Source organism: Microcebus murinus, chromosome 2, assembly GCF_040939455.1.
Source record: "Microcebus murinus isolate Inina chromosome 2, M.murinus_Inina_mat1.0, whole genome shotgun sequence".
NCBI classification, from domain to species: Eukaryota; Metazoa; Chordata; class Mammalia; order Primates; family Cheirogaleidae; genus Microcebus; species Microcebus murinus.
The window spans coordinates 44,940,980-44,955,431 of NC_134105.1; the positions used below are offsets into that span (position 1 = coordinate 44,940,980).

Consider the following 14,452-nt stretch of genomic DNA (forward strand, 5'->3'; position numbering starts at 1 on the left):
ATAAAAATAGATATGAGAATTTTAAATCCATAAAGAGATGAGAATTTGAAATCCATACCTCCATATGTCTAAGGCTACTTACATATAGAAAAGCAAACAATCTTGCATCTCTAAATAGCCCTTAAGAATATCAAATATATAATGCAACACAATATTGGATGTTTTCAATGATATTTCTGAGTCATATTCTTTTAAAATGCAGAAAAGTATGTAATTCACTTATGAATATTTCCAGAATATTAGTCATCTTGAAACTTTACTTATTTGAAACATCTTAGTCCATGAGATAACCACATAAATTAGTTCCTACAATTCACTGTTAAAGAAAATACATTTGGGGGATCTGAATCAATATGGCGGACGAGAAACACCGCCAGACAGAGTGTCTCGACAGAAAAGACAGATTCTAGCAGAAATTAGAAGAAAGAAGCAAGAAGATGAGCATACATCAGATGAGGGTCGGAAGGAGGGGTACCTGAGACCATGGGAGACTCCATGGGAGGAGGTTGTGGAGGAGAACTGGAAGCAGAGACCTCTGGAACAGCCTGGAGACCAGCAGCAATGGTAGGTGGAGAGATTAACTCTCCCTTCCCTTGCATCTTGGACTGCTGGTGGGCGCCCCAGGGGCTGGAAAGACCTGAGGACACCATCCCAGAGACGGCCACCACCAGTGAGAAGTAAGCCTGTAGCAGACGCGGCACCAGGCTCCCAACTCCCACAGAGCACTTCCCTGTGCATAGACCTGAGCCGCAGGGCAGGTGCCATATTGCCTCATTCTCCCCTCCCCCAACCCTATCCGCGGCTGCCTAGAGAGACAGTATAGCCACCAGCCGGAGGCACCTCCAGGGAACGGGACCTTCCCTTTTGGGGCCCTACAGCTGACTGAGGGGAACTCAGACTGTGAGCTCCCTACCCGCCAGCCCTCCCAGGAGCTGCTGGCCCGGTGATCCCAGGAGAACGGGGCAGACCCTGAGGCTGAGAGACATAGAGCCAGCTTGGGCTCACCGTGGGTGAATTGGGACCAGCACTTCTCTCCCTGGTGGGGATATAGTTTGAACTCTGGGACCCAGAGGTCAGACCTGCAGACCAGACCCCGTGCACCCAGGTCTCCAATTGCCCAGGACGCAGAAGGGATATATGCGAATAGCCTACTGAGGTGTGTGTGCCTTCAGGGGCAGATCAGCGTCCTAGAGGGCAACCCTCCTCCCAAAAGGAGGCCGTGCACCCAGCCCAGGTGTCGTTCCTGAGCAGGGAACCTCCCTGCCGGCATCACAGCCAGGGGAGGCCCAGTGGCGTGAGGTCTGGCCTGCTGGCAGAGGCCCAGGAGTAGCCATGGAGTTGGGGAGGGTGGAAAGAAGCGAGGCCCGCTCCAGACTGCGGGTCTCAGACAGCCCCACCCCCACACCCAGACTTTCTGGCTGAGCGGGGCCATTCCAGCCCCTCCCTGTCAGCTTTTCCCTGAAGCAGAAAACAGAACTTTGAACCCTGCTAACGGTATTGGTGGTGCCTGAGGGCAGGCTTACCCAGCCCAGCTCCACCCAGACTCACTCCCAGACCAGCCCTCAATGAAAGGGAGAAAAGGACACAACTGGAAGTCCCAGGGCCCCACCGACAACCTGAGGCACTAGAGTGCCTCTCTAGAGGAACAAGAGCTGGTCACAGGTCACAAAAACAACAGCGTAGCCTGTTCCTCCAAGCAAGCACCACCTACTGACAAGGAAGACACCCTGCACACCCTCTTCACGGCACCTACTGACTCATTATACAGGGAGTGGTCGAATCTCACCCACAGACACCACCTAACGGCTCAGAAACTAAACAAGGCGTGTGAATACCCAAACGAAAACCTAAAGGAAAGAAGCAACAACTTATTGACATGGGAAGAAATCATCAAAGGAACTCCAGAAATATGAAGAACCAAACAGAAACCACACCCCCAAAGAGGAGCCCCAGCCCCTTAGAAATGGACACCAACCAAAATCAGGCAACCAAAATGACAGAAGAGGAATTCCGAATGTGGATCATAAGAAAATTCAATGACCTGCAAGAACAACTCAATAGCCAATACAAAGAAACCACAAAAAGCCTCCAGGACCTAGAACAAAAGTTCACTAAAGAAATCGATACAATGAAGAAAAGTTTAACCGAACTCCTGGAAATGAAGAATCAATTCAGGGAACTACAAAATTCAGTGAAAAGCCTCAAGAACAGGGTAGATCAAACAGAAGAAAGAATCTCAGAGATTGAAGATAACACCTTCCAATTAAATAAATCAGTCACAGAGATAGAGCAGAGAAACAAGAGAAAAGAGCAAAGCCTACAAGAAATATGGGATTATGTGAAGAAACCTAATGTGAGGGTCATAGGGTTGCCAGAAGGGGAAGAAGACAACACTCAAGGATTGGACAAGCTATTTGAAGACATAATAGAGGAAAATTTCCCAGGCCTTGCTAAAAATCTCGATATATAAATTCAAGAAGCTCAGAGGACCCCTGGGAGATTCAATGCAAGCAGGAAGACGTCACGACATACAGTCATCACACTGACCAAAATATCAACTAAAGAGGCCCTTGTAAGAGCTGTAAGATGAAAGAAGCAAGTAACGTACAAGGGAAAGCCAATTCGAATAACACCAGACTTCTCTACTGAAACTTTACAAGCAAGGAGAGACTGGGCCCCCATTCACTCTCTTCTGAAACCAAACAATGCTCAGTCTAGAATCTTATTCCCTGCAAAACTAAGTTTTGTATATGAAGGAGAAATCAAGACATTCTCAGATAAGCAAAGACTGAGGGAATTCACCAAGACAAGACCAGCCCTTCAAGAAGTACTCAAAACAGTGTTACCCACAGATCAGCACAATAAACACTCACAAATGTAAATCTACTCAAAGCTAAAGATCAAAGCCCAGACACTACAATGGCTCAAGAGAGAAAACAAAGCCACAAAGTTCAACCAAACATAACAGAAATCTTCCCCACCTATCAGTTATCTCAATAAATATGAATGGCTTGAAGTCTCCACTCAAGAGACATAGGCTGGCTGAATGGATAAAAAAATACAAGCCAAGTATCTGCTGCCTTCAAGAAACACATCTACCCTGCAAGGACATTGGCCTAGGCAAAGAATTTATGAAGAAGACCCCAAAGGCAATCACAACAGCAACAAAAATAAACAAATGTGATCTAATGAAATTAAAAAGCTTCTGCATAGCCAAAGAAACAGTCAAGAGAGCAAACAGACAACCCACAGAATGGGAGAAAATTTTTGCAAGCTACACATCTGATAAAGGACTGATAACTAGAATCTATTTATAACTCAGGAAAATCAGCAAGGAAAAATCAAAAAACCCTATCAAAAAATGGGCAAAGGACATGAATAGAAACTTCTCAAAAGAAGACAGAATAATGGCCAACAAACATATGAAAAAATGTTCAACATCTCTAATCATCAGGGAAATGCAAATCAAAACCACAATAAGATATCACTTAACTCCAATGAGAATGGCCTTTATCAAAAAGTCCCCAAACAACAAATGCTGGCATGGATACAGAGAGAGAGGAACATGCCTACACTGCTGGTGGGACTGCATACCAGTTCAACCTCTGTGGAAAGCAATATGGAGATACCTCAAAGCGATACAAGTAGATCTACCATTTGATCCAGCAATTCCACTACTGGGCATCTACCCAAAAGATCAAAAGTCACTTTATGAAAAAGACACCTGCACTCAAATGTTTAAAGCAGCACAATTCATAATTGCAAAGCTATGGAAACAACCCAAGTGCCCATCAATTCATGAGTGGACTAATAAAATGTGGTATATGTATACCATGGAGTACTATTCAGCTTTAAGAAACAACGGTGATATGACACCTCTTGTAGATTCCTGGATACAGCTGGAACCCATTCTGCTAAGTGAAGTATCTCAAGAATGGAAAAACCAGCACCGCATGTACTCACCAGCAAATTGGTATTAACGGATCAACACCTAAGTGGACATATAGGAGTAACATTTATCGGGTGTTGGGAGGGTGGGAGGGGGGAGGAAGGGACGGGTATATACAACCACAACAAGTAAGATGTGCAACGTTTGGGGGATGGACATGCTTGAAGCTCTTACTCGAGGGGGGAGGGGGCATGGGCAATATAAGTAACCTTAACACTTGTACTCCCATTATACACTAAAATAAAAAAAATAAAATAAATTAAAAAAAAGAATCATTGACAAAACCATTCATTTGAAATAGTATAATTCATATATATCAATAATGAAAATGGAGACTTTTTTTTCTTTCTTTTTTTTTTTTACTTTTTAAAAAATTTTTAAATTGTTAAAAATAAAAAAATACGTTTGGATATCACACATGTAGTCAGTGTTACATTTATTTTATGCCTATACTTTGTAAGGCCTTGCCCTAGATGTGATATCCCAGAGATGAATCACAGTAACTCCTGCTCCAGTTTGGGCATAGACAAATAAAGAGACCATTATAACACTAGATCAAACTTCTAGGGAGGGAAATCATAGGCAATATAGATAAAATAAAAAATTACTAACTAGAATATAAAAGGAGCCTTTAAAAAATAAGAAAAAGAAAAACTATTGAAAGAAAAACAGTCAAAGTTGATTAATTATCTGTCCACTGAGAGGCAAATCCAAATCTTTTCCCAATAATTGTGAAAAGATGCTCCTCCATGGCAGACATCAAGAAAGTACAAAATAAAATACCAGTGAGATAGCATGTCTTACCTATCAGGTGAGCAAAAGTAAAAGAGAATGATAAAATGTATTGCTGGCAAGGATATGGGGAAAATGTTACTTCACATACTCATAAAATTGTGAATTATTACATTCTCTTTGGAAAGCAATAGAGTACTATCTATAAAAACTTTAAAAAGCACATATCCTTTGACTCAGAAATATTACTTTTGGGAATCTACCCATAAAAGTTAAAGCATCAATAAAAAATGATAAATGTATAAGTATTCTTATTTCAGCATTGTTTATAAAGACTAGTGAACAAAAATCAATGCCTATCAGTAGGGAAATGATTGAAAATATATGGTATATTCATTCCATTAAAAATTATACAGCCATTGAAGAACATGACTTATATCTACCAACTGACTCAGGAAGGGCTGGGAAAGAAAGGGAATAGCTTTCCATGGTGTTTTAATCAACAAAAATCAATAGGCAAAAAATGTACATATGATCTTATTTTTAAACCAATGACAAAAATTCCTGCATGTATAAGTATATGTGTGAATATATGTAAGTGTGAATGGTTATAGGAGCTTAGAAGACACAAAAGGCATCTAGATTGTTAGTTTGTAAACAAATTTTTTTTAAAGCTACATTAAAAAAAATAGAAGTCCAGGATAACAAATAAAGAGCATATATAAGGCAGAGTATATAAAATTATATCCATCTACATATGCTAGTGTATGTGTATATATATCTCTAGAAAAAATGAATGAAAAAAGGATCACTGAATTATAAATAACACAAAGAACTGAAATTTCAAGTACTTACTAACCCCTTATATTTTTCTATACTTCTGTATTTTTTATAACTTGTATCATAACTGATAAAAACAACCAATGTCAGTGATGATCAATATTGAATGGAATCAACTAAGAAGATTCTTAGGACATGGTATCTTACCTTGCCTTTAGGAGACTATTGGATTTGGAGGAGATTTGAAAAAGGAGCATGTTCCAGGCAAGAAGAACAGCATAGGTAAAAATATGGAGGTAGAAATAAATATGGGGGACTAACCCTGAAACAGTTCACCTCATCTAGAGAAGAAGAAAAAAAAAGTATAAGCAAATGGCTGAAGTTCCATGACCATAATAAAACCAAATAGACAGAAAGTAGAAACGGTCACCGTGATGCACTTATAGAAATGTGATCTTTAGAGTTAACATTAACAAACGAAAACAGCTTGGTTTCTTCAAATTCTACAAATTGACAAATATTGTGAGTTCTTAGTACTCTGTCCATGGTGACACCATGTGTTGCACTCAGATGTAAACTTCAGTTTCGTAACATTTTCATTTTAAACCCTCCTTCCTGCCACTCTCCATCTTGACTGTAAATATTTGCTTAGAGAAAAAATGTCACTAAAGATCTAAGCTCAAGCTTTGAAAAATGGGGGAAAAAATGGTCATTTTGAAATAAGAAGCTGTATGCTACATGTTAAGTAAACAAGAAGTCTCAAGACCTATGGCTCAGTACTCATATCAGGAAAAAAAATCATTTTTATTTATTAAAAGCCCATGAATACAAATGAATTCTTTATTTAGCATTCATCTTTAATTTTGCCTGCCCCCTTTGAGATGGGAATCACATGTGCATTGAAAGGTTGTCAGATGGCACTGGGTCTCCAGTCCTCTGCAATATGGCCACTTTTTAAACCCCAAATGAACAACCATTAATGATATAGGATTCTTGCACTATTGCCAACAAGGAAAGAGCCCAAATGTCACCAAGTAATGATCACTTCCTTGCCCAAATCAACCAATGCCACACAGTGGCCCAAGGTAGTTTATTTTAATCTGAGGAACACTCTCTCTCTTTCACAAAGTGCCTTTTGTTCACTTAGTGGAGGTTAAAATCACAAGGACTGCAACATTACTGTTCCCATCACCATACTAGGAAACATGGCAGGTAATAAAATTATTCCATTACTGGGGAATTGAAAGAACCATCAGGTAACCCTTCATAGCCTAATAGTGGAATGGAAGAAAAAACTCAGGTCCCCAAAATATAAATATTGTGTCTTTCTAGACAATGATCCTTTCTGAGCATTGGGTTAATAATGAAAAAAAGAAAAACAAGAAAAGTTTCATCTTCCATGCTTTGTGGGATTTTAAGAGCAACAAAGGATCCGTGAAAAAAGAGTCTGGAGAAAGAAAATGAAAACGATGCTAAGACCAGACACACAGCATCCCAACCCCAGTCCTATTCTCACTAGGCATTGTTACTCTAAACACTCATTTAACTTCATTGAGCTTCTGTTTCCTTTTATGGAAATTTGGGATTGTTTTGAGAATTAATGGAATAGCATATGAAAAGTGCCCATAAATTCAAGTAGACCCTCAGTAAAAATAGCTACTCTGAAAGCATCAACAATGACAAGGACAGTTCAACTACTAAGTAACTCTAGGATCTTACACAGGTCCCAGATTATATAATCTAGTGGCAAACACCACAGACTACCTGTGTTCAAATCCCAGCTCTACTATTTAGCTGTACTTCTTATTCCTTCTTTGTGGAAGATGAAAACAAGTTAATGCATCTAAAGTGTTTAGAGCAGCACCTTGCACATAGTAAACATTTCCCTCTCTTAAATAAAGGAATTGGACAAAAGGTTCTGCAAGTTCAAGCTCTATTACATCACTTGGCCAGGATTACCAATCCAGAAGAAGCACAGAATGGTCAAAGAGTACAGTCTCTAGAGTCAGAAGGACTTGAGTTTATATCCAAGCTCTGAAATGCACTAGCTATGTGAGCTAGGAAAAGTTACTCAATGTCTCTGATCCTTGGTTTCCTTCTCTACTCATTCAAAACTCAGAAAATACTTCACTGATATTTATTGTGCCAGGCATTGTTCTAGATGAGGATAACGTGAGGATCATAACACAATCCAGTGCCTGACTTATAGCAAGTCCTCAATAAATAGCAGCTGTAAATGCACTACGATACCCAGAAGGCAGATACTCCTAAAGCCAAGCTCTGGAAGTCTCTAGTACCCACTTCCTCACTGACAAAGTATCCCAACTCCACAGTTTCTAGCCATCCCATGAGGTTCTGCAGCACACCTGCAGAACCACGAACTATATCCACAATTGCTCACCAAAGTCTCTAGTGACAGACTCTCTGTCCATGGTTCTGACTCTAACAAGACATCAGACATGCAAATGAATGGGACTGGGGAACAGAGGGATCTCTTAATGCAATTGCCTCAGAAAACGTGGACCCTGCCAGTGCTGCAGTCCCCAGACATCAGGGGCAGCAAAGCCTCCCCCTCCCCAGGAAGCAACCTCCACCTGCCCCTTCAAGTCACTGGACAAAAGTGCAAGCAGAAGTTGCTCTGTTCCTTTCTGGGACAGATTCTCATATCTAACCCAGGGCCAAAAGCCCTGGGTTCAACACTTTCCACTTCTTCCTGGCTGTAGGGACTTGGCCAAATCACATTAACTTCCACATGTGCCTCTATTTCTCATCTGTAAAAGGATAATGTCACCTTGTTGGAAGGGTAACTGTGAAGAAGTGGGCTAAGGGCTCAGTAAACTCCTAAGCTCTGAGCAGATACTGGGCAAATAAAGCTGAGTTAGATGCTTTGCCTCTAGGTACCTACAGACCCACCTAAAGAGTAAAGCAGAAAGAGCAGAGGCACAAAAATGAAGGAGATCTGAGTTTGAATCCAAACCCTACTGTGCATTCCCTTTCTGACCTGGCCAATTTATATAACCTCTTAAAGCCTAGCTTTCTTTACCTAGGATATAACACCAAGGATTATAACACCAATAAATAAGGATATATAATATAAATATATTATATATAATATATTATATATTAATATAATATATATTAATATATTAACATTATATATTAATATTGTATAATGTATTAATATATAAAATAATATATTAATTTGTTTATTTATATTATATTAATATATCATATATTTATATATCATATATTAATATATATTATATAATATAAATAAATCCAGTATAAATAAGGATTATAACACCAATCAGACAGGGCTACTATAAAGATTAGTAAAACAACTTATTTAATGTAATTTTAAAAATAACTAGAACACTAATACTAGTTGGGCTTATTTAAAAGTAAACCCAACTCCCTAGTTATTTGAAAAAAAGAAAGCCTCTATGTTCATTTATTCCATGGTTGCTGGACATATCCCATATGTATGACACTACATTAGACATATTAGACATTAAGAGGTTATATATACATATATATTGTTTGGTCCCTACATATCATCTAGTTAGGGAAATATGACATAAAGTAAAGGTCAAGGAGCAATGTCAATGTTTAATAACGTGCATTAAACATAGAGGGTATTTAGGTAGGGTGGGGGAAGGGATTGTCACTTTTTACCTTATACACTTCTGTATCATTTGAATTTCTAAAAAGCTTGTATTACCACTATAAACAAAAAAATACAGTAAGATAAAATAAGAAATAAGAGAAAAGATGTCAAAGATGTTAACCATCCTTTAGAAGCTCTCAAAATGAATGTAGTCACTAAACGTCAATCATACACCTTTGTGTGAAGGACTGTGTTACACCCTGGGATTGAATAGGGGAATGAATTAGCCCCTGCTTGGAAGGAACTCACAGCCTACTGGGAGAGACAAACACATAGAGACTTATAACGTAGTACTTCAAGAGAACTGTGTAAAGAGTACTGAGGGAACATGCGCTTCGTAGGAGAAAGGGACCTCTGAGTGGATGTCACTTTTGAGATCGGGAACCTAATGGATGAGTTCATGAGACAAAGAAATAGGAATGTATTTTCCAAATGGGGGAGGGGGAGAGTAGCACCTGCAAAGTATGAAAGAAATGTGTGATGCACAGGTGTGGTGCAAGTGTATGTGTAAGCATGTGGGTGTGAGTGTAGCATGTGTCCATGTGTGTGAGGCTGTGTGGCATATGTCTAAGTATATAGGTGTATAGGTGTGAGTGTAGTGTGTGAGGGTGTGTTTGATGCTATGTATATTAGAGTGTGAATGTGTAAAGAGTATGGGTATCAGGGGTACTATGTGTGTGATGCTGTGTGCATGTGTATGAGGGCATGCGTGTTAATGTATATGTGAAAAGTGTAAGTGAAAGGTGTGTGTGGTGCATTAGGTGTGGTGTGAATTTGTAGGTGTGTGTGTGAGTATAGTGTGCATGTGTATATGTGAGGGTGCACGTGAGGCTGTGTGTCAATGTATAGATGTGGGGGTGTGGGGGTACTGCATGCCTGTGAGGATGTGTATGATGCTGTGTATGTATGTGTGTGTGTGTCTGTGTGTGTGAGTTGTGTCACGAGCACATTAGGAGGGAGAGAGAAGGCCAGGCTGTGAAAGGCCTTGAAGTCTGTGGTCAGGAATTTGAATAATATGCCTTAGGCGACAGGGAGCACTTTATGTTTTTGATCTGGGAGTAACATGATCAAAGCCGTGTTTTAGAAAGATCGTGTCACAGCTGTGGAAGGGCCCATACCGGAGGCCAGGAGATGAGTTGGGAGGCTCTGAGGATGGTCTGGAATGGGAGTGAGGAGGCTGGAAAGGGGAAAATGAATTGAAATCCTTTTTCCATCACTGCTGGTTCTAAGTGGCACGTAAGTGCATTTACTATCATTCATTTTTATTTTTCCCCCCCAAGGTTAAATAAATAAATAATGTACTTCTTAAACAGTTGTCCATTCTACAGAAGACAGATTTAAAAACAAAGGAACACCTCCTCCAAAGCTGTTCAGATGCCTGCCCTGTCCAAATGGAGTGCCCAACAGGACCCAGCAAGAGCACCCTGCCGGGTGACAGCAAGCACGCCTGCTAAGCAAACATCTCTCCCGCTTCCCACCCCACACCAGCAACTGGAGTCTCCAGTCAAGGAAGAAACGAGAAACAGTTCATGGCTTTCTGCAGTGCAACATTTATTTTGTAAGTAATTGTCTGATTATGTCAAAGCCGAGTTCCTGGCAAGTCTATCTGGAACCAGTATTGGGCATTGTGAGATTTTCCTTCACATTTTTTCCAAGCCAGAGGATGAGACAGGTCTTGTCTCAGGTGGGCTCTGCTCTCTCCCTCTTGGTACTAGTATCTCCCTCTCTGTTCTTCCTCCCCTCCTCTCCTTGTCTCTCCTCCACCCTCCCTGCTGTCTGGCTGTATTTGAAGTCTGAAGCAAGCTATCTCTGTCTCCCTGGATGTCTCTTACTGCTGCCCCTCTTCCTTCGCTCCTTTCTTCTCCTCTGTCCTCCCTTATATCCCTTCCCACTATATAAAAAAGATTCACTTTTAGAAAAGGATCAAGGCTTTTGCTAGCACCAGAGTCTGACCAACAAATGTGGTCACTGTAAGGTGACTAGCTGCATCCAGTTTCAAGAAAAAAAAAAAAAATCTTGTCAAAGAGAAAGTGCTGAATGGTGGCCCTTCATTTTAAGGGAGGCGGGTGGAGCCTATGGCTGTTAATTGTCCCTGGACACCAGTATCACTAGGCAGCCTTCCAGCCGGGAAATTCCTATTTGCTAATAAGCCCCAGCCAGCCCCATCCCTCTCCACTGGGAGTGAGGGGCACTGCCGCTGTCACATTGCACTGCTCAGCTACTCCTCCCGCTCAGCTCAGAAAGGAAGAAAAGCCATAAAATTCAGAACCAGCTAATGTCAGCACTGCGGGGGATTTCAGAGACCTCCGGGTCCAACCCCAGTCAGGTCACTGGTGGAGAGACTGGGGCCCCAGGTCGCTAAATGCCAGGGAGATCCATCATCAGAAAACCTAGACCCAGGACCTGTTGCAAAAATTTCTCTGCCCTGGGAATACCTCTAGGTTTTTGCTTTCCGAACAGAAATCTACTATCGAGCGTCCAGAGGTATAAACAGATAGAAGCAGCTTAAAATAGAGACAGAAAGGCTTACAAATGCACACGGTGCACGCTTGAGATCCACCGCACGTTGCCCGCAAGAAGGATGTGAGCGGGGGCGCGTGTTGGAGACGGGGCTGCAGTGGTGGGGGGGCTCAGGGCTCTGAAGACCTTTCTAATATGGCTGTATTGTAACACTGCAGCGCCAAACCCCGCCAGTCATTCCGAAAAGAAAAAGGAAGCTCCGCTCTGCAGCAGAACTTCCCAGCACTGGAAACGGATTGCGTCCCTTTTGCACCCATTTAATAAGCGCTTTATTTAACACGATCAGGGAAAATGTGCGTCCTCAGAAGGCACAGTGCAGGAACCTCGGTCTGTACGGAGCGATTCCTCAGACATGAAACTGAAATGCATTCTTCCGAACTCAGCCTCCCGGAGCAGCAGCACAGCCACCGTGAGGCGACTTAGAGGAGAGAGCCCCTCCGAGACCAGGGGAGGAGGCCCGGCAAGCCAAGGGACACACCTTTTCTGAGCTGTTCAAAACATGCTGCCTGCGAAGTCCACCCAGACTGCGCTGCTAAGGGTTAATTTTCTTGGCAAAAATTGACATACACACGCGGGCGCACACACGCCCCTACTGCACTGCCACGACCGCCACCACCACACATTTGAATCTTTTTAATCTTAAATTCCCAGAAATTCCCTGATCAGCCCTATCTTTCTGGAACAGCCACTCCACCTGGGCTGGATTCCCACCTCATCACCAGCGAAAGCCCAGAGAGCCGGGCATAATTATTTTCCTACAAGGTTATGCCTAATTGGCCACTAACCTAATTGATTAATCATCTCATTTTTCAAGGCAGCATCAAACAGCCCAGCTGAAGGGGCAGAGAGAAAATATGCGTCCGGATGGCGGGAGAGGTAAAACTGCAGACTGGGAGAGAGACCCCTGGCAAGCTTGCCTGCTTTCTGGATACAGAAGTTGGCAGAAAAGGAAAAAGGAAAAAAAAAGAAAAAAACGCGGAACGAGCGGGGAAATGCGCAAGATCTCAGAACGACTGAGCCTGGACGCTGCCCAGGCAGCCCGAGTCCAGTTGCTGACACCGATGAAGTTGTTTCCCTGGCCAGGGAAGGGTTAAATGGCTGCGCGTCAACTCGGCCTAGGCTCTCGGTGGCTGGGAGCAAAAGTCGTCCCCGTCTCCGACGAGTCCGGGTGGGGGGCCCCGAGGGTCGCCCTGGCACTCCTGTCACAACTTGCGCGGCCGTGCGCGGTGGCCCTCGCCTGCGCCTTCGCGCGCCACCCAAAACTTTGAGCACACCGCAGCCGCCGCCTGCCCGCTCCTCGCGGCGAGATGCGCGCCGCCAAGTGCGGCGAGCTGCCCTCCGCAGCCGCCACTGCGGGCTTCGAGCTCCACACTTTCCCCCGCGGCCTCCAATTCCCACCCAGGGGGCTCCCTCGGGGCTGCGGGAGCGCGGCGCCCGGCCCGCGGTGGGCAGTATGGGCGCGGCGTCGCAGGCCACCACCTTGCTGGGCAGTGCCCACGGGACGGATGGGCCCCCGCGCCCAGCCCGAGCCTCCCACGCCGCGGCGGGCGGGCGCAATACCTTCTCCTACCTTCCAGCTGCCGAGGACCACACTCTCCGCTCAGCCCTCTTGACTCATCCTCTGGCTGCAGGAGAGGGCGAACGGGCTCCGCTTTTGTTCCCTGGGGCTGGCAGGTCCCCGTGGGGCCAGGGCGCGCGCGGGAGATGCCGTGGAGCTGGGTATCCCGGAGAGGGGATGCTCACTCCCAGCGGCTGCGCTGGCAGCGGTAGTGGCGGCGGCAGCGGCAGTAGCGGCAACAGCAGCAGCAGCAGTAGAGATAGTGCCGGCTCTCTGCAGGCCACATCTTTCATACCTTATACATCACTACCGCATTCCCCCGAATAGGGGAGCCCCTCAGCACTTCGCCACCTAGTGCAGAATGCGGGCGCTCACAGCGAAGGCACGACCTAGCCAGAACTCGAGCTCTGAGGGGAGAAGGACCTCAGCACCCACGCGCAGGCTCCCTCCCCGCCACAGTCACAGCGAGGCCTGCAACTTGCAGCCATTCTGCCGTCCTGGCCTTCTGCAGTTCTCGGTGTCTGCTATCCCGGGAGGGCTGGACTTCAGGTCAAGCAATAATGATTTATTAGGGGCAGCCTCTCCGACCTGCCTCTGGGGTCTTGGCCTGCACGGGTTTCTGCACAGCCTTCTCCTCCGTGGAGTCTTCACACGCGCAAGATTTTGCAGCAGCAGATACACACTCTCTTGCATGTACATAAAGCCTGGAGACACATTTCTGCACACCTCACAGTCAAATCCGCCCCGTGGGCAGTGCGGGGCAAGGTGGTGGCCTGCGAGCGACGCTGCACCCGCGCTGCACATCGCAGGGGACAGGCCGGGTGCTGCGCTCTGCAGCCCTGGAGCAGGTAGACTAGGGTTCCAGCTGCAGCTGTGCAGCCTTAGCAAATCACCGAATGATTGCGCCTCCATGCCTCATCTACAAAACGGGAACCAGGTGGGACTCATAGAATTATGAGAATCACATGAGATAAGCACAGAGCTTGACATTTAATAACTAATAGCAAGTGGTAGGGCTTTTCTTCCTTCGTCAGACGCAGGCCTGCCCTTCTTCGGATAATTATAGGGCAGTAACAACTTACTCATTCAATAAATATTTTTTGTGTGCTTGCTATGTGCCAACCTCTATTTTATGGAGTGAGGTAGAACATACCTCATAGAAGTGATCTTTATTCTCCTGGAACTTGCTCTCTAGTGAAAAGACACAGAAAATAAACAAGTAAATCAGCAAGAAACTGTTGGATAC

General features: G+C 44.1%; 1 protein-coding gene across 2 annotated transcripts in view; it reads right to left on the bottom strand.

Moving 5' to 3' along the window:
- Positions 1-13,466, bottom strand: part of DAB1 (DAB adaptor protein 1) — a 1,133,708-nt gene extending 1,120,242 nt beyond the window's left edge. The window contains exon 1 of one of the 2 annotated variants that reach the window (XM_075998696.1): positions 13,219-13,466. The gene's annotated coding sequence lies outside the window, so the exon portion shown is untranslated. The remainder of the gene's footprint in view (positions 1-13,218) is intronic. The other variant, XM_075998701.1, reaches the window with a different exon arrangement.
- Positions 13,467-14,452: the final 986 nt, after the last annotated feature.